The 25,012-nt window shown below is 44.4% G+C and overlaps 1 long non-coding RNA gene across 2 annotated transcripts; it reads right to left on the reverse strand.

Annotated features, from left to right (window-relative positions):
• Positions 1-1,085: 1,085 nt before the first annotated feature.
• LOC137326105 (uncharacterized) lies at positions 1,086-24,919 on the reverse strand. Of its 2 annotated transcripts, XR_010964102.1 has the most exons (4): positions 24,846-24,919; positions 23,862-23,986; positions 6,146-6,234; positions 1,086-5,245 (listed from the first exon to the last, which is right to left on the reverse strand). It is a non-coding gene; the product is annotated as an uncharacterized lncRNA (long non-coding RNA). The 2 variants fall into 2 exon arrangements; XR_010964103.1 differs by lacking the exon at positions 6,146-6,234.
• Between the last annotated feature and the right edge of the window lie 93 nt (positions 24,920-25,012).

A 25,012-nucleotide genomic window follows, 5' to 3' on the forward strand; every position in this document is an offset into this window, starting at 1 on the left:
ATCATTCCTTTGAAGCTAATAAAGATTCTTGAAAGCTGTAGTGTATCTCAACAAGCCAGCCAAGAGAGTAGGGGACCATCATGGATTCCTTGTTTGTATCCAATGATGGGTTGTGACTTATACAAGAGTTTGATCAACCTAGGCATCACATGCAGGGACTGTCCAATCCTAAAGTACATTGAGATACTTGGTGGCCAGCAGATGTAGAGGCTATCCAATCCCGAAGCACAATGAAATGTCACAATTTTGCTCTGAGAGGAAGTAAAACAGTAATATCACAATGGTACATCAGCCAATACTTTGGCTAGGCAAACTTCTTATCTGTACTTTATTTGGAATCTTTTGATGCTGGTTAATTTTGTTGCATGAAGGTAGGGAAATTGCAACCACGCCTTCATCTTGACGAGCAAGTATTTCCTACCCTCAAAACCTTTGCCCCATGGACTTTACAGCAGGCAAATGTAATCATTCACCTCTAATTCGGAATGTTTCAGGTTATATTTGCTGACAGCATCACCCATGCTTGGATGGAGGGAGGCAGATTGACTGATCATTACTCCACCAGTGAGGAACAATGTCCTCAGACTGAAAGAGAATAATAATACGAGGGTGCGGTGCAATAATTGTTATTCAACAAATGAACAAAGAAGTTCATGCTTATTGCCCGCTCATTTAGGTTCCACCATTCCAGAACAGGAGGATGACCAAACGACTTCTCAGCTCCTCAATCAATTCTGTTTCACATCAATCTTATTTTCATATTGGATCTTATCAAATGCAATTGTTAACCATGATTAAAACAACATGGGCCTTTTATTATCCTTGGTGTGGTGTATTTATTAATCTTTCATACAATTTTATCTAAGTGAACTGTCTGGATAATTGCATGTGTCTTCGTGAGCTGTGTTGACTGCACCTACATCAGCTAAGTGTTTAGAGCTTTCATTTTTAGTCTTGCCTGAGTGATCTGTTTATTGTCTATGGATTATGCGTCGGATTTGCATTGCATGCCCGACCACTTCAGAGGACAACTAATACCAATCACACCAGACACTTTTGTAACAGATTAAATTAGCAAACAGGTTTAATCGCAGATTTAAGCAACCAGCAGTGACACTTTGTTTTTGAAGTCAGTCCAAATACAGCAACTTTGAATCAGTTCATGAAAGAATTAAACAGACAAACCAAATAGTTCAGTTCTTTTAAATAGCTTTGCTTTCAAATCTTTCGAACAAGCACTTCTCAGAAAGGGCATAGCTGTCCAATTCCCATTAATTGCAGGCTCTCAGAACTGTGTAACACAGATTTGTGACAACTGTAACACCACAGAGCCAAGTTTTGCCTCCACATCTGTCGGTCAAACTGTAACTAATGGGTATATTAAAAGGGTCCAATCCTTATATCCGTAAGACCCTTGGAAATACAAGTCCTGATATCACGAAGCCCTGTGTTGCCTTTAGGGCCTTACATTCAGCTGGCGGGCTTTGTAAAATAGGTTTTATGAGGTACAATTTCAGGGAGTGGTTTTAGCAGCAAGGGCTGTTAGAATTTGATGTGGTTCAACCAGATCTGGTGATGGATGGCTAAACCAGATGTGCACCAGATACGCTCAAGTCTCCAACCCTTGGATTTGATGGCACAAAGATGGGGAGAGGAGAATGATCAAGATGGAAGAGAGTAAAGGGTAGTCTCAAGTTGGGGCAAATCTCAGTATACTTTGACATATCGTACAAGTTTTAGCATTTAATCTCTAGTGAAGTTGTTGCATATTTTAGAATCAGCCAGGCAAGGCTAATATAAGTGAAGTTATTGATTGCTATACTAATCTTGCACCTTTAGCATAGTCAAACTGCCTGCCAATAAAGGAAAGTGTCTTTTTTATTGCAATGGCTTAAATAAATACAACACAGGGAAATTAGATGTTAAAAGTCATGTTGCAGACAATTGAAGGCATTAGCCTTGGTTGCTGTGTACATGCCAACCTAGAAAACTCAGAACAGTCCTCCAAAAAGCTGACAACTCAAAAAACAACATACAATTGAGAAACAGCCCTGAATAATGACCTTGGACCAAGCCCACTGCTTCAAGGCAACTGAATAAAGTAAATTCCTTTTTATTACATTGGATTTCAGGATATTTATTAGTGTTTTGGGATCACATTCTGCAATTCAGTTTAATTTTCTGTGAAAACTGAAACCCAATGGCTTCACATATAACTTACAATAGGAGTACAGTGGGTCGTGAACTTGTTATGACTCAAGTTGCAGCTATATCCAATAATCCATCCAATTTACTATAGGAAAAAAACACACACACTCAAAAATGTACTTTTTGCAGTAGTGAACTTAGAAATTTTGGAAGGAGAAGTGAACTCTGGTGGTGCAAACTTTCTTTCCTGCGGGGATCTGGAAGCATGTCCCCCAACTGCTGGAACTTTAATTTTTAACACATTTTGGTGTGTTTTCCAGCATTTTGAAGTGTACTGAAGCCAAAAAGAATTGATCCTGAAATGGTTACATATGCATGTTTTAAATACTGAAATAAAAGTTGTTATGGATCACAATTGACTCGTAATTTTTGCATCATCAGCAGGTAATAGTGAGTATAATACAACAGGGCTACAAATATGCAGTATCATAACTGAATGAGGTAATAATATAAATAATGTTCTGCAGGCTTATTTACATTATCACAACATTATTGAAAAAGACAAATAATAGAGTATTATTAAAGCAAGAAACATTGATATAAAGAATACAGTGTCAACTTATATTTCTATAATGTTCCTCAAAGGCAGGAAGTCTCATTGTACTTTAAATGAAGGAGAACAAAACATCGGCCCAGAATTTACTGTGAAAATAACGCTGAGGCTAACTGTGCTCACCATTACTTATGCGCAAATTGGACAGCAACTTCCAACATGCGCACACGCGCAGTTAAACGTTCTGTCCGAGATGTGCTGCCCTCCATCAACTTCGCGAAAATGGCATCTCGCTGTCTGACTCACCATTCAAATACATTGAACGGCGTGAAGTTCCTGTACTTAGCTCATAGATATGGAGTAAACTCGCCACAAAAAGTTAGAGCTTGTCCATTCCAGTCTAAGCACCCTTTTAATGACGTGATAAGTCTTAATTACTGCCAAACAACCTCTCTGGCACTGAAAATTAACGTTTACAAGTGTAGCATCTCATTCCATCAGCTTTTAATTGTTGTTGGAGGTTTTTTTAAAAATTAAATTTTTAAAAATGTTTTTCTTTCTGTCTCTTTCATCTTTCTCTCTGAATCCAATCTTTCTTTCCCTATCTTTATTTCGCTTTCTGTGCCTGATTTGACATTGAATTCATGATTCTAACTTACACTTCCTGGTTCAGACTCTGCACTGCTCATCAACGATTCTTCAATCTGATTGGTTAAGGAGACACATAGTTACTTGCCCTGTTCACACAAGTCTCAGATGCCCTGTAGAGGATCTCTAACTTCCAGTAACGTCCAGTGCAAAAGCTCATGGAGAGTATATGGGCAAGAGCAAAGGCAAGTCTACTGAATGGCGGGTGCCGTTCATTTGCTGCTCCCAGTAAATTCTGGCCCATAATCTTTAGTTAATAAATGATAGCATAGGAGCAACCAATTATACTCTTAAATGTTTCCAACTCTCATACATTCAACGCCTCCCCCCAGTTCACAAAGGCACTCTGCACTCTCCGATCCAGATCACAGAGACACTGCATCTGATCTAATACCCCAGCCTTTCACAGAGGCACTCTGTTCTTCAACCTCACAGTTCATGCTGGCACTCGTCTCCCTCTCCCTCAACAATTCAACCTTCACTTCTCTACCAACTTAGCTAAACTGGCACTTTTCTTATACGCTCTCCTGTTCAAGGTGGCTTCTTTCGCTGTCTCCCAGAGTGCATGCTGCCACTTTTTGCTCCTGCTCATAGTTCACACTGGTACTCTCCCTCCCTGATACCCTTCTTCTTCCCTTCCTTACCATCCATTCCCTCTATTGCAATCCATTTGCCTCCACTCATTGCCATTGATTTCCCCCTTCCCTCTCCTCTTCACTAACATCCACTTCCCCCTTTCACTTCCATCCAGTCCCATTTCCTCTCTCGCTATGAATTTTGCCATCTCACCTTGTTCTGCATCTTGTGCTCTCTCCTCGCCCCCTCTTGCCAACCAGTCCCCTCCTACCCAAGTCCAGTGGCTAATGAGTGGATAGGCCCCAATCCTCGTCTTCACATGCTGCCAGCAGTAATGGCACTGATTGCTGCCTCTGTGTACAGGAGATGAGAACATCAAGAAGCAAGTACCTCACAATGAATAGAAAATGCTGGAAATAGGTGTAGCATTGGCAGAAATGGGTCCCGCCTAAAAAATCGACCCTCAAAATTGTGTGCACCAGAATTACATTTCTATCTCGCCAAAATCAGCCTAAATTTTCAGCCCCATGACATAATATAGATCAATCCAAATCTGACCACTAGATAGCCTTATACCGCTTTTACATACTATTGCATCTTTCAGAAAATTGTAAGTTGTTTCAACTAAACTGAACATTCAATTAAACTCTAAAGTGTACATGTGGATTATGTGTTTATATTGTCTAATCCGTCAGGTGACTTTTGGATTCTTGTTGGTATTTTCATTCCAGTTCACTCTTACTCATCTCAGGTTTAGTTTGTTGTTATTTTAATTACTTCAATCAGCTCTTCTTACACTTGCTCAAACTTTCAGACATTTTGAAGAGATCCCCTGCTGTAATAAGAGCGTGGCTCATCACTCTTATAGAGAACAATTCCTGTCATCCATTAATTTTGCTTAGCCTCATACACATTTACTGTACCTCCGGATAGCAATGCGTTTAATGGACAATTCTTCATTTGTTTGCTTTTGTTCTTGAACCATTGTGAAATTCCATTGATCACTTTTGATTTGAATAGTCGCTCTGAGATGGGAAATGTTGTTTTCATTCTATGGCCCATCAACAATTGTGCTCATGACATTATGCCATCTCCAGGTGAGTTATGATAATCAAACAGAGCTAGATATACATCTTGACCTTTTGCTTTCTTCATTAAGCGCTTATGCAGTTTAAATATCTTTGTCCACTTTTCTGGTGGTTTCTGGGTACTTTAGTGGTAAGGTTGTGTGTCTGAATCCATAGGTCTTGTTGTATTTTCTGAAATCCATACTTGCAAATTGAAGTCCACTATCTGAAACTACTTAAGACCCGGCAGAAACTGGATGGAATGGGAATTAAAATATAAGTGGTAAACTTACCGCTCATTTCCTGCCATTATTTTAACACCCCTGTTTTCTTAGACATCTGAGGTGCATGCCTGACTTAGGAAGGAGCCTCTTAAATATATGCAAATCAGGGTCCTATTACTTAGATAGGACCCGAGTGCTATTTTAACTGCCTATTGAGCAGCGCATCCACTGAAGACAGCTGCTGGACGGACACCCAATGGAGACCCTGTTAGGGAAATGTAAAACTTATCTTTGTGGGGCCCAGATTCTTGCTCCTCCACAAAGACAGTCGGGGCCACTGCTGCTCTGCGCTCCCCCCACCCCCACAAAACCCTCTTGAACCCCCCCACCCCACCCCACAATCTTCTGGGCGCTTGTTTCTGACAGACGGCCAACCGGCGGGATGTTAATCAGGCCTGACCATTAAAATGGACTGCACTTCCCACAGCAGCTCCCAGGGGGCGGCCTATGCACCCCGCCAGCTTCCCGCCCAGAACTCAAAATTCCCCTCTGAACTTTGAAACTTTTGAAAAGATAAACCCCTCTGTAATCTTGGCAATTCAAACTCTGTTGTGGCTCAGGACCATGGTTCCTCAACTATCACCACCAACAGCTAACTATCTGATTGCTGGTTGTGTGATCTTGCTCTGCACAAAATAACTGCTCTGTTTGCTTTCATAACAACAGTTATTTCATCATATATGAAGTGCTTTGAGATGTTTCTATGAGGCATGTAAGGTGCTATATAAATACAACTTCTTTCTTTTCTTGAACAGGCATTGAAATTTCAGTTAGAACTTGAATATTTACGTTACTTCAACTTAATTAGCTTGTTAAACTTTCAGTTGCAACTTTTAAATGGTTAGAGTTATTGCAACTTGCTTACTTACATTTTCAGTTTCTGGTTGTGAAGCTATAATGACTGCCTTCTTTGTTTCTTGTGATCCTTGGATCTGATTGGTCCCTACTAACCACGTGACTGAAAAACATCACATGGTTACCACAGAACAAATCAGAAAGTAATTAGAGACATCATATTCTTACAACCAAACACAGTTTTAACATCCAGATGTAATAATATATTTAATTTGATAAGAGTTTCACCTTCTGAATCACATAGTAGGGGAGATTAACAGTGATGTTCGCAGATTGTAGGAAAGCATGATAGTGTAGGCTACATACTCACAGGTATCGCACACCTAAACCCAACAAATCTTCTGGGTCAGGCCTAACCATGTATTCACTGTAAGCTTCCAGTGTGTCATTTGCCAGTTGTGGTAGGTCACAGATTTGGGGGGGGGGGGGGGGGTAGAACATGATATCCAGCATACCTGCAACAATTTAAAGGGCTGCAGCTGCTATTTAAATAGTAGGTAAATTTTTCCAGGCTAACCTTTTTTTTTTATTCATTCATGGGATGTGGACTTCACTGGCAAGGCCAGCATTTATTGCCCATTCCCTAATTGCCCTTCAGAAGGTGGTGGTGAGCCGCCTTCTTGAACCGCTGCAGTCCGTGTGGTGAAGGTACTCCCACAGTGCTGTTAGGAAGGGAGTTCCAGGCGACGATGAAGGAACGATGATATAGTTCCAAGACTTGGAGGGAAACGTGCAGGTGATGGTGTTTCCAAGCGCCTTGTCCTTCTAGGTGGTAGAGGTCGTGGGTTTGGGAGGTGTTGTCAAAGAAGCCTTGGCGAGTTGCTGCAGTGCATCTTGTAGATGATACACACTATAGCCACGGTGCGCCGATGGTGGAGGGAGTGAATGTTTAAGGTGGTGGATGGGGTGCCAATCAAGTGCTGCTTTGTCCTGTATGGTGTCGAGCTTCTTGAGTGTTGTTGGAGCTGCATTCATCCAAGTGGAGGCAAGTGGAGAGTACTCCATCACACTCCTGACTTGTGCCTTGTAGATGGAGGAAAGTGGTGTGTGAGGAGTCAATAGGTGAGTCACTCATCGCAGAATACCCAACCTCTGACCTGCTCTTGTAGCCACAGTATTTATGTGGCTGGTCCAGTTAAGTTTCTGGTGAATGGTGACACCCAGGATGTTGATGGTGGGGGATTCGGCAATGGTAATGCTGTTGAATGTCAAGGGGGGGGTGGTTAAGACACTCTCTTTTTGGAGATGGTCATTACCTGGCACTTGTCTGAAAATTTAGAGGTATATTTTCTGACCTGTGCCGTTCCCATACCAATCATACTGAATTGTTCTGTGCGCTTATTTAATGCAGAAGTTAACCCATTTAAAATAAATGTTCATGTGGGAGTAGCACATAGTGGAAAAATATACTGGTTAGTTAATACTTTGCATTGTACAAACTGATGATTGAGCCAGCAGAGCCCCCAGATTTCTGATGCCGCATTAGAACTGCTGTTGCAAGATGTAGGGGAAAGGAAGGTTGACCCTTTTTGCATTAAAGGATACTCTTCCCACAGAATAGTAATGCAGAGTGCCCAACAAGAGATGGTACAAGTGCTTAACATGGTCTGTGAGCCTGAAGCAATGAAGCAAAGTAAAACCACCTACCAGTACCTAACACCAAGTAGGTCGGCAAAGTATGCATATCACAAAATATTTCCTCACACCCTGTTACACATTTACTACAACCTCATAATATGTTGCAGGCTTTGAATGCCTACCATGAATGGCCACAAAGCAGCAGGGAACCAATTTAAGCTGCAACTTATCACTCAAACCCTTGGTACTCTGACATATTAAAAGGTTTTCTCACGACAAATTCTTCTAACAAAGCAAAGCTGCATGTTGCATGTTCATGTACTTGTACATACAATGGGTAGCAGCATAGACACTTGGATGTCACTGTATGTATTTCTGATACTTGCAGCACCTCAAAACTACTTGTTTGATTGAAGGATGCAGTTGCACATGACAGACAGGAGGAGATCAGAACTGCAGAAAGCCCCAAACTTACTTGTCCTTGTGCACTTTTGAGGAGGCTACTTTACAAATCCTTAGGCCTAAGAGTATAGAAGCAGTGAGTGAGGTTGAAGCTAGATGCACCCCCAACCTGGAGACTTGTTCATTCTCTCTCACCCACTGACCGTCATCCAGTCATCACCATGAAATCAATTTTAACTGTTTGGGCAGTAATGGGTCAGCCGCTTGTTTTATACCCTGCCCAATTTTCCTTTTCATTCAAGTATTCCAGCCTATGGCTATCCCTGCTTTTAATTTTTTGGTCTCTCTCAATGTCACATGGCCTCCTGTTATGCCTCATTTTGCTATCATTCTGTTTCCAAATTAAGTGTGCCTGAGGCTATCCCGTTCTCCTTCCCAATCACCAGTTTTGTTGTCAGGTTCCGTGCTCCTTTTTCCGAGTAGATTTGGTGCTGAGGCAAGTGGGCAGTAAGTAATCAGATGGCATCAACTGCAGGTTTTGCCACGATAGAAGGCCTCAAAGGCGATGCTATCCTTCCCGCTGTCTTATCCGTGTATCCTCCAAGCTGGCATAAGTCAGAGTAGGCAATGGTGTGATGAATTTTGATTTTAACATAAGGAGAATGAAAATAGGACATTTGGAGGTTAGGAAAAGCAAGAAGGAATGGCCATAGTAGCATTGATGAAATAGAGAAAGATAAGACAGCGGTTGATTGCGGTTGGATGTATGGTTATTGTTTTCGTATCTTCACACTCTTCTCTTGGGGAACAGAGTGAAGAAGTAGAAGGATTCACAGTCTGATTAACAGTCTTGACATGCCGTGACATGAACGCTCCTTCCGTGGCTGTTAACATCATTATACCAAGCAATGGGGCGGGAGGGTTTTATGGGATCCCACAACCCATACGATGAGGGGAAGCCACCCACATTCATCTGACGTAAGTATCCCTGCTGAATGTCAACCCAGAATTCAGAGCCGGAGCTCCGGTCTTCACTCGCCAGGACTGTCTAGAGAGGAGTTTGGCTACCATCGAGCCAGAGGTATGGTGACTGGATATATATGCTGACTACTACAAAAAGGTTGTGTCCATTGGCTAGAGCACTAAATACATCTTAATATGGATAAAAGCATTTAAGGATAGAAACTGCTTAAGATTAAGTTCAATGCCAAGGGATTTTTTGTCTGCCTGGGAGGGTAGACAATGGGCCTCAGTTTAACGTCTCATCTAAAAAGTAGCACCTCCAACAGTGTAGCACTCCTTCAATATCGCCCTAGAGTGTCAGCCGAGATTATGTGCTCAAGTCTCTGGAGTGGGAGACTCCTAACTCAGAAATGAGAGTACTACCAATGAGCCAAAGCTGATACCTGACATGAAAACATTTATCAGACCTCCTGCTCAGTAACTGATAGGTGGAAGTAAATGAGAAAATCAGGAAAATGGAGGAAGGAGCAGATTCCCAAAAGAGAATGAGACTCATGGGGTTCGATTTTCCTGGGAAATTGCGGGTGCGTTGGGGGCGGGGGGCTCCGAAAATCGGGGAAATCCCATCCGGGTTCGGAAGCCGGCTCCTCCCACGGATGCACTTGTGTGCGCATGGGCGTCCCGAGTGCCGGCAGGATGGTGATTAAAGAGCCAAATATACCTCATTGAGGTACTTAAGGCACTTTACTTGTGACATATTGGATGGTTGGAACGATTTTTAACTTACCTGGGTGGCTTGCCCACCGCTTCTGATTCACGCCTGGTGAAACCCTCTCCCCCTCGATCTTCCCCTCTCCCCCCGATCCTCCCCTCTCCCCCTCGATCTTCTCCTACTCCCCCCGATCCTCCCTCTCCCCCCCCACGATCTTCCCTTCTCCCCCGATCCCCTACCCCGATCTTCCCTCTCCCCCGATCTCCCCTCTCCCCCCGATCCTCCCCTCTCCCCCTCGATCTTCCCTCTCCCCCCGATCTCCCCTCTCCACCCCACGATCTTCCCCTCTCCCCCCGATCCTCCCCTCTCCCCTTCCCCTCTCCCTCCCCCCCTCCCTCCTCTCCCCCCCCACGATCTTCCCTTCTCCCCCCGATCCTCCCCCTCTCCCCCTCGATCTTCCCCTAGCCCCCCTGATCCTCCCCTCTCCCCCTCGATCTTCCCCTCTCCACCCCGATCCTCCCCTCTCCCCCCACTACGATCTTCCCTTCTCCCCCTGATCCTCCCCTCTCCCCCTCGATCTTCCCCTCTCCCCCTCGATCTTCCCCCCGATCCTCCCCTCTCCCCCCCCCCCACGATCTTCCCTTCTCCCCCTGATCCTCCCCTCTCCCCCTCGATCTTCTCCTCAACCCCCCGATCCTCCCCTCTCCCCCCCCCACACCGATCTTCCGTTCCAGTGCCAGATGACATCTCGCTCTCTCTCTTTCTCTCCCCCCTGCACCCGCATTGCAGCTCCTGACGGCAGCCAGCCTGTCAATCAGGCAGGCTACCGGGAGCAAAACCCGGAGAGCATGTTAATCACCATCAATTACAATGCAATCGCGTCGGAATAAGATTTGTTTATTCGGGTTTGCCACACACACCTTCACCCTCCCGCTGCCAACTCGCCACCATTTTAAAATTGAGCCCATGGACTTCATAATTTGAGTACACTTTGAAAATGACAAACAAACATTCATGGCGACACCTACTGATTATAAAAAGCATTACAACTGCAAGTGCTACATACTGCTTAACATTTAAAAAGGTAGTTTGAATATATCGGGGCCAACGATGCACACGTGTGCATTGGGCACAGGCGGCCTTTAATCAAGCGCCAAGGCCTAAAGTATGCCTTCTTCACTCAGGAAGCACCTGTGGTGCCGAGTGCACCAGGTATACAATCAGCTCTTTTGAAACACCAAAATTATGTTAATAATCTGATCGTCCTATAATATATTTGGAGCAACTACACAGTGAGGCGGACTCTCAGCACCCATTTAAAATATGTGCTGAATGGTCGTCCCATTTAGCCATTTTGGATTTTCTTTCTTAAAGGCAAGTTTGCCTGGTAATTTTAGCAAGTAGCTACGTGTTGGTCATGGGATTCGACAGCTTGTTTGCTAAAAAAAACTTGCTTTCAGCTATTCAGACTTTCTTAAAGCTGGATCCTATTTCCTAGCTGGGGCTGTTTGCTAAGAAATCTATAATTGTGTGCAGCTTAAATAGTTCATATGAGTGGTATGCTGCTAGTCACTGCTGTCTATCTGCAGGTCTGGAAGAACAAAAGGATCAGAGGAGGCGTGCAGACAGTCACAGTTACACCTTAGATGCTCAAAAAGGAGCTGCTCCCTATATTACCATCTGTGAGTAGGGACCAACCCAATTGTATCTGGCTATATCCAAGGATATCTGCATGTGGAGGCTGTGATTCTCCAATGAGGTCATGACAGAACTGTGCAGTTTCTGGAAGCCAGACCTAGAAACAACTTCAAGGACATGGACTTTCAAGTATCTGAATGTCAAGCTGACTGCTTTTTTGAACTTTTTATGTCACTGGATCCTTTTAAGATCAGCAGGAGATATCTGTTAAATCTCAGTACACAGTTGCATCCTGCAGGTGACAGATGAACTGTAGCACGTGGCACTGATTTCATAAATCTCCTCGTGAAAAGCAGGCAGTATGAAAGAGCCCTGCTCTTTTATTGTCTGGCTGGGTTCCTTAAAGTGCAGGGCATTATTGACAGTACCTATTTGACAATGCCAGCCTCTTAAGGACAAAAAGAAGTTCCACCCCATGAATATGCAGCTGACCATAAATAGGGAATCGTGCACGTTAAGGCCTGGTAACTGTCATGATTCCTTTATTTTCATAGAATCATAAAAAGTTACAGCCTAGAAAAAGGCCATTTGGCCCATTAAGTCTGTGATAGTGTTTGTTCTCCACATGAGCCACCTAGTCTAATCTCACTCTTCCGCTCGCTCCCCATACCATTTAATATTATTATTCTTCAAGCAACCATCTATTTTGTTCATGTGTAAGGAAAGGGTTAATCAGACTGTCTTAAAGTCTGCTAATGTTATACTGCTATTGATATTGTAGTAATGGTAACCTTTAGCTTTTGCCTATTAAGTGAGGAAGTATAAGTCAATTTAGATGTAGTGACCACATAAAGCAATGGTCAATTTAGACAATAAACCTAATTAAAAGACATTCCAGTGCATACTGCAGAGAACTTTAATTAGTTGACATCAAGTTCTGCAGAAGGGAACATCTGTGACTACATCATCCTTTTCAAAAGCAGGAGATTGGTAGAGAATGGTACAGATTTATAATTGGAAGTTTTACTTGGTAGAATAGTAACAAGAGTGAAACTATCGCTAAGATAACAAAGTAGGGAAATATGATTCTTCAATTGTAATATCTTAAAATGGTTAGAAGTCACAGACACAGAACAGGCAAAAAAGATCCCTTTGTTCATTCATTAGTTGGGAGACCTTGAAGATAAGCACCTGCCTGAGAAAGATCATGGGCATGATTTTGACCGGGAGCCAGGAACTCAGCGGGTGGGTAGATATTCACGTGGGAAACCCGGAAGTGAATTGAGTATGTCGGAATCTGCAATTGCAACTCAATGGAAGGTAATTATTTTTGCTTCCATGTTTCCCGCGCAACAGCCAGCCAGATTGACAGGCAGGCTCCCTGTCGGGAGGGAAAACAGCTGGGGATCAGAGAGGGGGGAGGGAGGTAGAATCAATTCAATGTATTTTTTAAAATCTTGTAGACCCTGAGGGTAATTTTCAACTTCGCTGCCTCTGTGGTAATCTGGCAGTGTGAATCTCCCTCCGCTGGAAAAGAACTTGGAGCATGTGGGGGAAGATCCAGTTGATGTGGTCGATGCAGGGACCAACAACATAGGTAGAACTAAGAATGGGGTTCTGCTGAGACAGTTTGAGGAGCTAGGGTCTAAATTAATAAGCAGAACCTTAAAGGTAATAATCTCTGGATTACTACCTGAGCCACGGGCAAATTGGCATAGGGACAAGCAAATCAGAGAGTTAAATGTGTGACTCAAAGAGTGGTGTGAGAGTCTGGGGTTTCAATTCATGGGGCACTGGCACCAGTACTGGGGAGAGAGCTGTTCCGTTGGGACCAGCATCCTAGTGAATCGAATAACTAGCGCTGTAGATAGGGCTTTAAACTAAAAAGGGGTTGGGGAACGGTTAGGTGAGGGGAAATTTAGAAATCCAATGAGAAAAGTCAAGGCAACAGAGCAGTGTAGTGATTTGGGTAAAGATATGCAGAGTGTGGCAGGAAGGGCCAGAGAGTTTACCGATAATAGTGCATCAGCCTATAAGGTCAAAGCAGGGAAAATGGTAAAAAGTTAAAATTAAAGGCTCTTTATCTGAATGCATGGATCATTCGTAACAAGATAGATGAATTAATAGCACAAATAAAGATAAATGGATTTGATCTAATAGCCATTACAGAGACATGCTTGCAAAGTGACGAAGATTAGGAACTAAATATTCCAGGGTACATCACGTTCAGAAAAGACAGGCAGAATGGAAAAGGAGGGGTTGTAGCCCTAATAATAAAGGGTGACATAAGGACAGTGGTGAGAAAGGATCTTGGCTTGGAAGATCAGGAAGTGGAATCAGTATGGGTGGAGATAAGAAATAACAAGGGGCAGAAAACGCTGGTGGGAGTAGTCTATAGGTCCCCTAATAGTAGCTATACCATTGGACACAGTATCAATCATGAAATAGTAGGAGTTTGTAACAAAGATAATGCAATAATCGTGGGGGACTTTAATCTTCATATAGACTTGTCAAATCAAATTGGCAAAGGATGTCTGGAGGACGGGTTCATAGAATGCATTCGAGACAGTTTCCTAGAACATTACGTCATACAACCAACCAGGGAACAGGCTACTTTAGATCTTGTATTGTGTAATGAGACGGGGTTAATTAGTAATCTCACAGTAAAGGAGACTTTGAGGAAAAGTGATCATAATATGATAGAATTTCACATTAAGTTTGAGAGTGTCGTACTTGAATCAGAAACTAGAGTCTTAAACTTAAATAAAGCCAATCACATAGGCATGAGGGGCGAGTTGGCTAAGGTAAATTGGGAAATTAGATTAAAGGTATTATGGTAGATAAGCAATGGCAAACATTTAAAGAAATATTTCAACATTCTCAACGAGTATACATTCCACTGAGAAATAAAAACACCATGGGGAAAGTGATCCATCCATAGCTAACTAAAGAAGTTAAGGATAGTATTAGATTAAAAGAAGAGGCCTATAATGTTGACAAGAAGGATAGGAAGCCTGAGGATTGGGAGAGATTTTAGAAACCAGCAAGGGACCACCAAAAAATTGATAAAAAGGGAGAAAATAGAATATGAAAGTAAACTAGCAAGAAATATAAAAACGGATTGTAAGAGCGCCTACAAGTATGCAAAAAGGAAGGGAGTAGCAAAAGTAAATGTGGGTCCCCTAGAAGCTGAGACAGGAGAAATTATAATGGGGAATCAGGAAATGGCAGAGACGTTAAACAAATATTTTGTATCTGTCTTCACAGTAGAAGACACAAAAAGCCAGAAATAATGGGGAACCAAGGGGCTAATGAGTGAGGAACTTAAAGTAATTAATATCAGTAGAGAAAAAGTATTTGAGAAACCAAAGCCAATAAATCCCCTGGACCCGATGGCTTACATCCGAGGGTTCTAAAAGAGGTGGCTGCAGAGATGGTGGAGGTGTTGGTAGTGATCTTCCAAAATTCACTAGATTCTAGAACGGTCCCAGTGGATTGGAAGGTAGCAAGCATAACCCTGCTATTCAAGAAAGGAGGGAGAGAGAAAACAGGGAACTGCAGGCCAGTTAGCCTGACATCAGTTGTCGGGAAAATGTTGGAGTCCGTTATTAAGGAAGTGGTAACAGGGCACTTAGAAAATCATAATACGATTAGGCAGGTTCAACGTGGTTTTATGAAAGAGAAATCATGTTTGACAAATTTATTAGAGTTTTCTGAGGATGTACCTAGCAGGGTAGATAAAGGGGAACCAGTGGATGTAGTATATTTGGATTTTCAAAAGCCATTTGATAAGGTGCCACATGAATGGTTGTTACGCAAGATTAGGACTCATGGGGTTGAGGGTAACATATTAGCATGGATAGAGGATTGGACAGAAAACAGGGGGTAGGGATAAACGGGTCATTTTCAGGTTGGCAGGCTGTAACTAGTGGAGAGCCGCAAGGATCGGTGCTTGGGCCTCAGCTATTTACAATCTATATTAATGACTTCCTAAGGGACCGAGTGTAATGTATCCAAGTTTGCTGATGATACAAAGATAGGTGGGAAAGTAAGCTGTGAGGAGGACACAAGGAGTCTGCAAAGGGATATAGACATGTTAAGTGAGTGGGCAAGAAGGTGGCAATTGGAATATAATGTGGGGAAATGTGAGGTTATTCACTTTGGTAGGAAGAATAAAAAAAACTGAATATTTTTTAAAATGGTAAGAAACTATTAAATATTGGTGTTCAGGGGGATTTGGATGTCCTTGTACAAGAAACACAAAGTTAGCATGCAGGTATAGCAAGCAATTAGGAAGGCAAATGGCATGTTGGCCTTTATTGCAAGGGGGTTGGAGTACAAAAGTGTGGAAGTCTTACTACAATTGTACAGGGCTTTGGTGAGACCTCACCTGGAGTACCATGTACAGTTTTGGTCTCCTTATCTAAAGAAGGATATACTTGATTTAGAGTTGGTGCAACGAAGGTTCACTAGATTAATTCCTGGGATGAGAGGGTTGTCCTATGAAGAGAGGCTGGGTAGAATGGGCCTATACTCTCTGGAGTTTAGAAGAATGAGAGGTGATCTCATTGAAACATATAAGATTATGAGGGGGCTTGACAGGGTTGATGCTGAGAGGTTGTTTCCTCTAGCTGGAGAGTCTAGAACTAGGGGGCCAGCCATTTAAAACTGAGATGAGGAAGAATTTCTTCACACAGAGGGCTGTGAATCTTTGGAATTCTCTACTGCAGAGGGCTGTGGATGCTGAGTCGTTGAGTATGTTCATGACTGAGACAGATAGATTTTTGGACTCTAGGGGAATCAAGGGATATGGGGATTGGGCAGAAAAGTGCAGTTGAGGTTGAAGATCAGCCATAATCCTCTTGAATGGTGGAGCAGGCTCGAGGGATCCTATGGCCTACTCCTGTTCCTATTTCTTATGTTCTGGTTATAGAAATGGCCTGATTGGGGAGGACATAACTTCTTTAACTTTTCTGTGAGGTATTTTCCCCCCAATATCAGGGATGAGCCAGAGTAACATTTTAAGTTTATGAATCCTCATTTGTGAAACAGTACAAAACAATCACTTTTTGTGTCACAGATCTGCATTTCGCACTGCTATTCTCAAAAAGAATAAAATTCAGTTCTTACTACTGATGTCAGGCTGACTGGCCTATGTTCTCTCTCCCTCCTTTCTTGAATAGCAGGGTTATATTTGCCATCTTCCAATCCACGAAGACCATTCCAAAATCTAGGGAATTCTGGAAGATCAAAACCATTGCATCCACTATCTCTGCAGCCACCTCTTTTAAAACCCTAGGATGCAGGTCATCAGGTCCAGGGGATTTGTCGGCTGTTAGTCCCATTAATTTTTCTTAAAAGTTTTTCCTTACTAATCTTAATTATTTTAACTTCCTCCATCTCATTAGACCCATGGTTCCCCATTATTTCGGGTATGTTTTTTGTGTTCTCTACTTTGAACACAGATATAACATATTTGTTTAACGTCTCTGCCATTTCCTTATTCCCCATTATAATTTCTCCTGTCTCTGCCTCTAAGGGACCCACGTTTACTTTCACTAATCTCTTCCTTTTTGTATACTTGTAGAAGCTCTTACAATCTGTTTTTATATTTCTTAACTTCCACATTCAACTTCCTCCTTTTTTATCAAATTCTTGGTTATCCTTTGATGATTTCTAAAACCCTCCCAATCCTCAGGCTTGCTACCCTTTTTGGCAACATTGTAAGCCTCTTCTTTTAATCTAATACTATCCTTAACTTCTCTAGTTAACCACTGTTGGATCACTTTCCCTGTGGAGTTTTTATTCCTTAAGGGTTTGTATATTCGTTGAGAATTATGAATTATTTCTTTAAATGTTCGCCATTGCTTATCTACCGTCATATCTTTTAACCTAATTTCCCAATCTACCTTAGCCAAATCGCCCCTCACACCTACATAATTGGCTTTGTTTAAATTTAAGACCCTAATTTTGGACTTAACTGCATCACTCTCAAACTCAATATGAAATTCTATCATATTATGATCACACTTCCCCAGAGGATCTTTTATTATAAGATTACTAATTATCCCTGTCTCATTACACAATACTAGATCTAAAATAGTCTGTTCTCTAGTTGGTTCCACAACATATTGTTCTACGAGACTGTCAAGGATGTATTCCATGATCTCATCCTCCAAATTACTTTTGTCAATTTGGTTTGCCCAGTTTATATGAAGATTAAAGTCCCCCATGACTATTGCATTACTCTTGTTACATGCTCCTCTAATTTCCTGATTTATACTCTGTCTAACACAATAACTACTGTTACAGGGCCTGTAAACTACTCCCACCAGTGTTTTCTGCCCCTTGTTATTTCTTAGCTTCACCCATACTGATTCTACATCCTGATTTTCTGAGTTAAGATCCTTTCTCACTACTGCCTTTATCTCATCCTTTATCAGGGCTACCCCAAGCCACCCCCCTCCTTTTCAATTTTGCCTGTCTTACCTAAAAGTCAATTAGCCTGGAATATTTAGTTCCTAACCTTGGTCACCCTGCAACCACATCTCAGTAATGGCTACTAGATCAAATGCATTTAGAATCATAGAAAGGGCACAGCATGGAAGGAGGCCATTCGGCCCATCGAGTATGCGTAGGCTCTATGCAAGAGCAATTCAGCTAGTCCCACTCCCCCGCCCTAACCTGCAAATTTATCTCTCTTTGTTTTTTTTTAATTCATTCATGGGATGTGGGTTTTGCTGGCAGGGCCAGTATTTATTGCCCATCCCTAATTGCCCTTAAGAAGGTGGTGATGAGCTGCCTTCTTGAACCGCCGCAGTCCGTGTGGTGAAGGTTCTCCCACAGTGCTGTTAGGGAGGGAGTTCCAGGATTTTGACCCAGCAATGATGAAGGAACGGCGATATATTTCCAAGTCGGGATGGTGTGTGACTTGGAGGGGAACATGCGGGTGGTGGTGTTCCCACGTGCCTGCTGCCCTTGTCCTTCTAGATGGTAGAGGTAAAGGTGGCAGTTCAAGGCGGCGGCTCACCACCACCTTCTCAAGGGTAATTAGGGATGGGCAATAAATGCTGGCCTCGCCAGCGATACCCACATCCCATGAACGTATAAAAAAAAGGTTCTCCGTTCTCGGGCCGCCGCCCCCGCTCTCCTTTCGGGCCACCACTCCCGCTCGCCACTCGGGCCGCCGCTCCCGCTCCTTTTATCCTCGCTCCGGGCCTCCGCTCTCGCTCTCCTCAGCTGGGAGTTGGCCATTGGTGGTGGTGTTGGCGGAGGGTGGGCTTCTGGGGGTTCGATCGCGGCAGGTAAGCTTATTGGGCCTGGAAGGGACACTCCTGCTCCTTCTGGCCCAGAAGCAATGCTATAAAGGCACTTACCTCATGGATCCAGTCCTTCGCACCTCCTTTTTACTGGCAAGATTGAGAAGCCATGGGAGACCCATGCCAGTAAAGTAAAATTGGTTTCTGACTTAGAATCAAGAAAAAATTAAGTACCTCAACTATTTCAATGAGGTAAATTGCCCCTCCGCCTGCTGACATTAAGTGGGGATGGGACCTCCGGGTTTGGATGTTTGCGCGCATCCTAACACACCTGGGTTAACAACGGAAGTGGGTGCATTGGAGCCGGGTTGTGGTTGCACTTCAAAATGCTCCCTCATGCCCCCAACCCGTCTGATCTTTGGGGTTAAAATTACACCCCCCCCCCCCCCCCCCATAGATCTGGAAAGTTTCAGTGGAGACCAGTTTAAAAGATTAAGTAGTTAGAATCTGTTTGCCACACCAAAGATCCACCACCAAAAAGCCCCCTCCCCCCACCGCCCAGGAAATCTGGACCCTACTCTTTTTAACCATAATGGTGTCCTGTACCATAGACCTTGATCCTTCACATGGAATTATGTTTGGTCTGCAGTGGGCAGCGGGTACCGTCAACAGCAACACCCCTTATTTTCCCCATCACTAGCAGAGAAAGCAAATAATGAAAGTTTGTCATGGGAACTGCATTTATATGGCACCTGATCACAGCTCTCAGAAATGTCTCTAAGCGCTTAATAGACAATGAAATTCATGGTATTACCACTATTTCTGGAGCCAGGATGACTGGTTGAATGATTGCTAGAGGAACAAGGCTACCTACTGGGATCAGAGTGCAGCTTTAAAAATAGTTTCAGTACTGAAAGCAGAAAAAAAAGAGCAGTAAATCCGTAGTTCATATAAAGAGGAATGCCAGTGGGATACCCATATATCCTATTTAGGCTGTGCACACAACCAAACGGGATATATGTGCAGATTTAAGAAGGTCTGAATAGTCTCAGTACTGAAAGCAAAACAATTCATCAAATAATCAGTTAAATCGCTGGACCAACAAACAACTGCTTACCAGAGCTACTAAGCAGATGGCTCACGACCCATTTGAAACATGAACATGTGTGTTGCTGAGCAGGAGACCTGAAGAAAGGTACAATAAGATGCACATAGCTAGGTCTTGATGGAGCACACCATCTAGATGTTAAAAGCATGGAGTATTGCAGTACAGCCCAGTCAAGGTATCAAGATTATTGGAGTCCACTACGCCCTACACAATTTCATCCAGTAAAAGGCCTTTAATACGAAGCAGGTAAAAGAAGGGAGCCAGCCTCAGCAAATAACAGAAGATGATCCTGAAACAGAAGCAGGATAAGATGTCTACGCACCCCCCCACCCCCCACAACTCCTCCATCTTCCAGTGCTGCTCTCAACTCGTACTTTCTGCTTCACTGAGGAACTCTGATATAGGAAGCACTTCTTACGATGGTTTTCCAAGATCAGAATTACATCCCCGGAATAGCAACAGGTAGAAGCCAGGGACAACACTGGCAGGGCAGAGGAAAAGAATGTCATCATGAACTGGGGGAAGGGAGAAGAGTTTTCCAGCACAAACTGAAGGTTAGGAGGAAACTGCCAGCTCCTGCACCGTTATCTCTGGAGTCCCCCAAGGATCCATCCTGGGTCCCTTCCCATTCATACATGCTGTCCCTCAGTGGCATCATCCAAAAACACAATGTCAGGTTCCACATGTACACTGATGACACCCAGCTCCACCTCACCACCACCTCCCTCAACCCCTCCACTGCCTCTGATTCATCACACTGCTTGTCCGACATCCAGTACTGGATGAGCAAAGAATTCCTCTAACTAAATATTGGGAAGACCGAAGCTGTTGACTTCGGTCCCCGCCACAAACTCCGTTCCCTAGCTACTGACTCCATCCCTCTCCCTGGCCACTGACTGAGGCTGAACCAGACTGTTTGCAATCTTGGCGTTTTATTTGACCCTGAGATGAGCTTCCGACCACGTATCCGCTCAATCACCAAGACCGCCTACTTCCACCTCTGTAACATTGCCCATCTCCGCCCCTGCCTTAGCTCATCTGCTGCTGAAACCCTCATCCATGCCTTTGTTACCTCTTCAGTTCTCTATTCCAATGCTCTCCTGACCAGCCTCCCATCTTCCACCTTCCATAAACTTGAGCTCATCCAAAACTCTGCTGCCCATATCCTAACTCGCACCAAGTCCAATTCACCCATCACCCTTGTGGTCACTAACCTACATCGGCTTCCGGTTCAGGAATGCCTCGATTTTAAAATTCTCATCCTTGTTTTCAAATCCCTCCATGGACTCGCCCTCATATCTCTGTGACGTCCACCAGCCCTACAACCCTCCGAGATCTCTGCGTTCCTCCAATTCTGGCCTCTTGCGCATCCCCGATTTTAATTGCTCCACCATTGGCGACCGTGCCTTCAGCAGCCTAGGCTCTAAGCTCTGGAATTCCCTCCCTAAACCTCTCCGCCTCTCTCTCCTCCTTTAAGACGCTCCTTAAAAACGACCTCTTTGACCAAGCTTTTGGTCACCTGTCCTAATATCTCCTTATGGGGGGGAGGGTAGAGGGGGGAGGGGGGGGGGAGGGGGGGGGGGAGGGGGGAGGGAGGGTGGGAGAGGGGGGAGGGGAGGGGGGGGGGAGGGGAGGGGGGGGGGAGGGGAGGGGGGGGGGAGGGGAGGGGGGGGAGGGAGGGGAGAGGGAGGGTGGGAGAGGGGGGAGGGGAGAGGGGGGGGAGGGGAGAGGGGGGGGAGGGGAGAGGGGGGGGAGGGGAGAGGGGGGGGAGGGGAGGGGGGTGGGAGAGGGGGGGGGGAGGGGGGTGGGAGAGGGGGGGGGAGGGGAGGGGGGTGGGAGAGGGGGGGGGAGGGGAGGGGGGTGGGAGAGGGGGGGAGAGGGGGGGGGAGGGAGAGGGAGAGGGGGAGGGGGAGGGGAGGGGGAGGGGGAGGGGAGGGGAGGGGGAGGGGGAGGGGAGGGGGGGGGGGAGGGGAGGGGGAGGGGAGGGGGAGGGGGAGGGGAGGGGGAGGGGGAGGGGGAGGGGAGGGGATGGGGGTGGGGGTGGAAGGAAGAGCACTAGTGTCAACTGGGGCCAAAGGAGCAGCGTGCCAGAATGCACTGGATGGGAGGGAACAAAGAATGCTAGTGTGAGTGGGGCATGAGAGGATCGAAAAAAAGTGCCAGCATGAACTTGGGGGGAGGAGGGGGAAACTCTGTCACAGTGACAACCATATAATCTATTTTAAAAGTTTAACAGTTAGTTATAGTTAACAGAATTCCAATACATATTTACAATAGCCCACAATTTACCTGCAAGAAATGAGGAAGAATCCCACGATTATTGCTTTAGTCGTCACTATGCAAGTGATTGAATATTGGACATACTTGCACTTTAAGTTAAGGCAAGCCAGTGCTTCACTACAATTTCAGTGTAATTGCATGATAGAAGTCTTTATTGAGGGGCAACTTTTTTGAGGCTGTGTCAGGTTATTTTGAGCTCTGCTCACATGCCAACTGAAAAAACTAGCAAAATCTGATCAACGGCTTCAAAACAGCTAATAACGCCCCTAAAGGCTGGCAATTTAAGAATGATCCTGATTATAATGTGAAAATAAGAAGTTACATGGGGCTTTGTACTATAGGCATATTCAATATCCCTTTAGTTGTACTGGTAAGAAAAAAAACATAGGTATATGAAAACCTGAAGGAAGAAATCCAAATGTTGAAAGCACAAAATTAGTGGTGAATTTCTAGGGTAGTCCAAAGCACGATTCCTGGAAATTTTTGAATTTTTATGTTACAAATGCTGATGTCTGGTTAACTTTAAATACTTTTATACTTCACAATTGATAGATTTTTCATCAAAAAAAGGAAAATCACTGATTTTTGGATTTGGATCAAAGAGACCATCCGTAAAAGTTACAACAGTCACTCTCTGGCATAGAACCACACCCCAGTTCAGACTGCATCCGGACCCAGTTCACAAAGACACAGTAGAATGAGGGAGACAGGGGATAGCGGATCATGGGATGGGATGGGAGGTAGGGGAGATAAGTGAACTGGGGGGTCAGGGAATTGGGGCTCAAGCTGGTGGGGGAGAATTGGGTGGGCGCGGAGACCAGCATTTCCTGCAGAGTTGGGAGCAGCAGCAGCAACTCAGTGGAAGCGTCACTGAGAGAGGAGCAGCCAGTAATGGAGTAAGTGAACCCTGGGGACCTTACTGTGGGTAAATAGTGAAAGATCGTTTCCACTGGTGGGTGAATGGGGAACTAGGGAACAGAAACCAAGCATTCTCACTGGAAGAACCAATGGGGGAAGGGAGGAGGAAGGTTCTTGAACTGAGGGCTATTAGACCGTGGGATCCTTCACCACATGTGGCTATTGAGGTAGTGACTAAAACATAATTTAATAGGGAAGGGGATAAATATTCGAAAAGGAGGAACATAAAAGGATCAGGGGGGAATGGGGTTATACAAGAGAGCACCAGTACAGGGGGCCGAATGGCCTCCTCCTTTACTGTAATTTCCATAATTCTATGAAAACTCTCCTTTATTGAGACTGAGCCCAGGGAATGGTTTAGAAATGTTGGTGCTGAGCTGAGTTTCGGACAATGTGCTCTGTGAAAATTGCCCCAAACACTGAGCCCGCTGCCCTTTGTGCAATCTCTCGGTTTGGTTCAGGTCGGTCTGTACCGGCCGGTTTTGTTGAGTGAAGTCCAAGTACAGATCGGTTCTGACTGAGGTTCCCAGTTCAGAGTTGTCACCTTCACACAGAACCCGAGTCCAAACCAGTGTCCAAGGAGACAGGGGGAGAGATGGGGCCTATTAGAAGTGGGATCAACTGGGAGCCTGACCACACCTCATGCAGTGCAGGGGGGTTCCAGCAATGATTTCAGGGTAAATATCAGTGGGTTATAGGATTACTACCAGTTATAGGTAGAATATCAGGGCATTACACCAATGACTATCAGTGAGTTACTGTATTACTGTTGGTTATGAGGGGAATCTGAGTGTTACCAGTATTACTATTAGTTATCAGTGCACTTTTACTGAGTTATCATTAGTTACTGATGGAATCAAAGTTCCTCCCACCTCTGATAGCCCCTCTGCAAATCGCTCCTCCACCTTCGGTTTCCCCTCTTCCTCACCCTCTGATTCCCCTCGTTGCCTGCTCACGGATGGCCTTCTGGTTCTTGGAACTTCTTGCACAACAGCTGCTGGCGTGAAACCACAAGCAAAGATTTTCAACTACAGAGGACCCAGGATAAGGTAAATACAATGTTTGTAGAAGGCACATGGTCAAACCACCAGGAAAGCCTCCAGCCAGAATTGGCAACCCCATTTAAGATGCTCCTTAACACATAACTTTTTGACCAAGTTTTTGATCACCTGGCCTAATATCTCCTGTGGCTTGGTGTCAAATTTTTGTCTGATTACGTTCCTATGAAACGCCTTGGGATGTTTTATTATGTTAAAGGCACTGTATAAATGTACGTTGTTGTTGTTGTAATGGAACAGGCTAGAAGGGCTAAATGGTCTACTGCTGTTCCTAGTAAGGAATCTTACAACACCAGGTTATAGTCCAACAGTTTTATTTGAAAATCACAGTATTCGGAGGCTTTCTCCTTCGTCAGGTGAGTGAAGCCTCCGAAAGCTTGTGATTTTCAAATAAAACTGTTGGACTATAACCTGGTGTTGTAAGATTCCTTACATTTGTCCACCCCAGTCCATCACCGGCATCTCCACATCATATGTTCCTAGTAGTAGCAGTCTTCTTTCCCCACTCCCAAAACGTCGCTTCCCGCTTCTGCCGTCTTCCCCCCTCCATTTTGCCCCTTCCTCATCTCCCCTAAACATGATGTGGAGATGCCGGTGATGGGCTGGGGTTGACAAATGTAAGGAATCTTACAACACCAGGTTACAGTCCAACTGTTTTATTTGAAAATCACGAGCTTTCGGAGGCTTTCTCCTTCGTCAGGTGACCTAAACACTGCTCGAATACAGTGGCTACTTTAAACTGCCGCCTACAGTACGCAGAAACAGGAAAAAGGGGGGAGGGTGCTGGTGTGCACTCACAATGCTGATATGTGGACCGGGCCTCCGAAAGTTGACGGCCATTAACCAACATCGATGGCGGCCATTTAACCCCACAACACCTCAACCTCCACCATCGACCGCCTGTCCAAAAAATAACATGTACTGCGCCTGCGCTAGAGTTGGAGCATGCGTGAATTAGGATCAAG

The sequence above is a fragment of the Heptranchias perlo genome, chromosome 10, assembly GCF_035084215.1.
Source record: "Heptranchias perlo isolate sHepPer1 chromosome 10, sHepPer1.hap1, whole genome shotgun sequence".
Taxonomy (NCBI): domain Eukaryota; kingdom Metazoa; phylum Chordata; class Chondrichthyes; order Hexanchiformes; family Hexanchidae; genus Heptranchias; species Heptranchias perlo.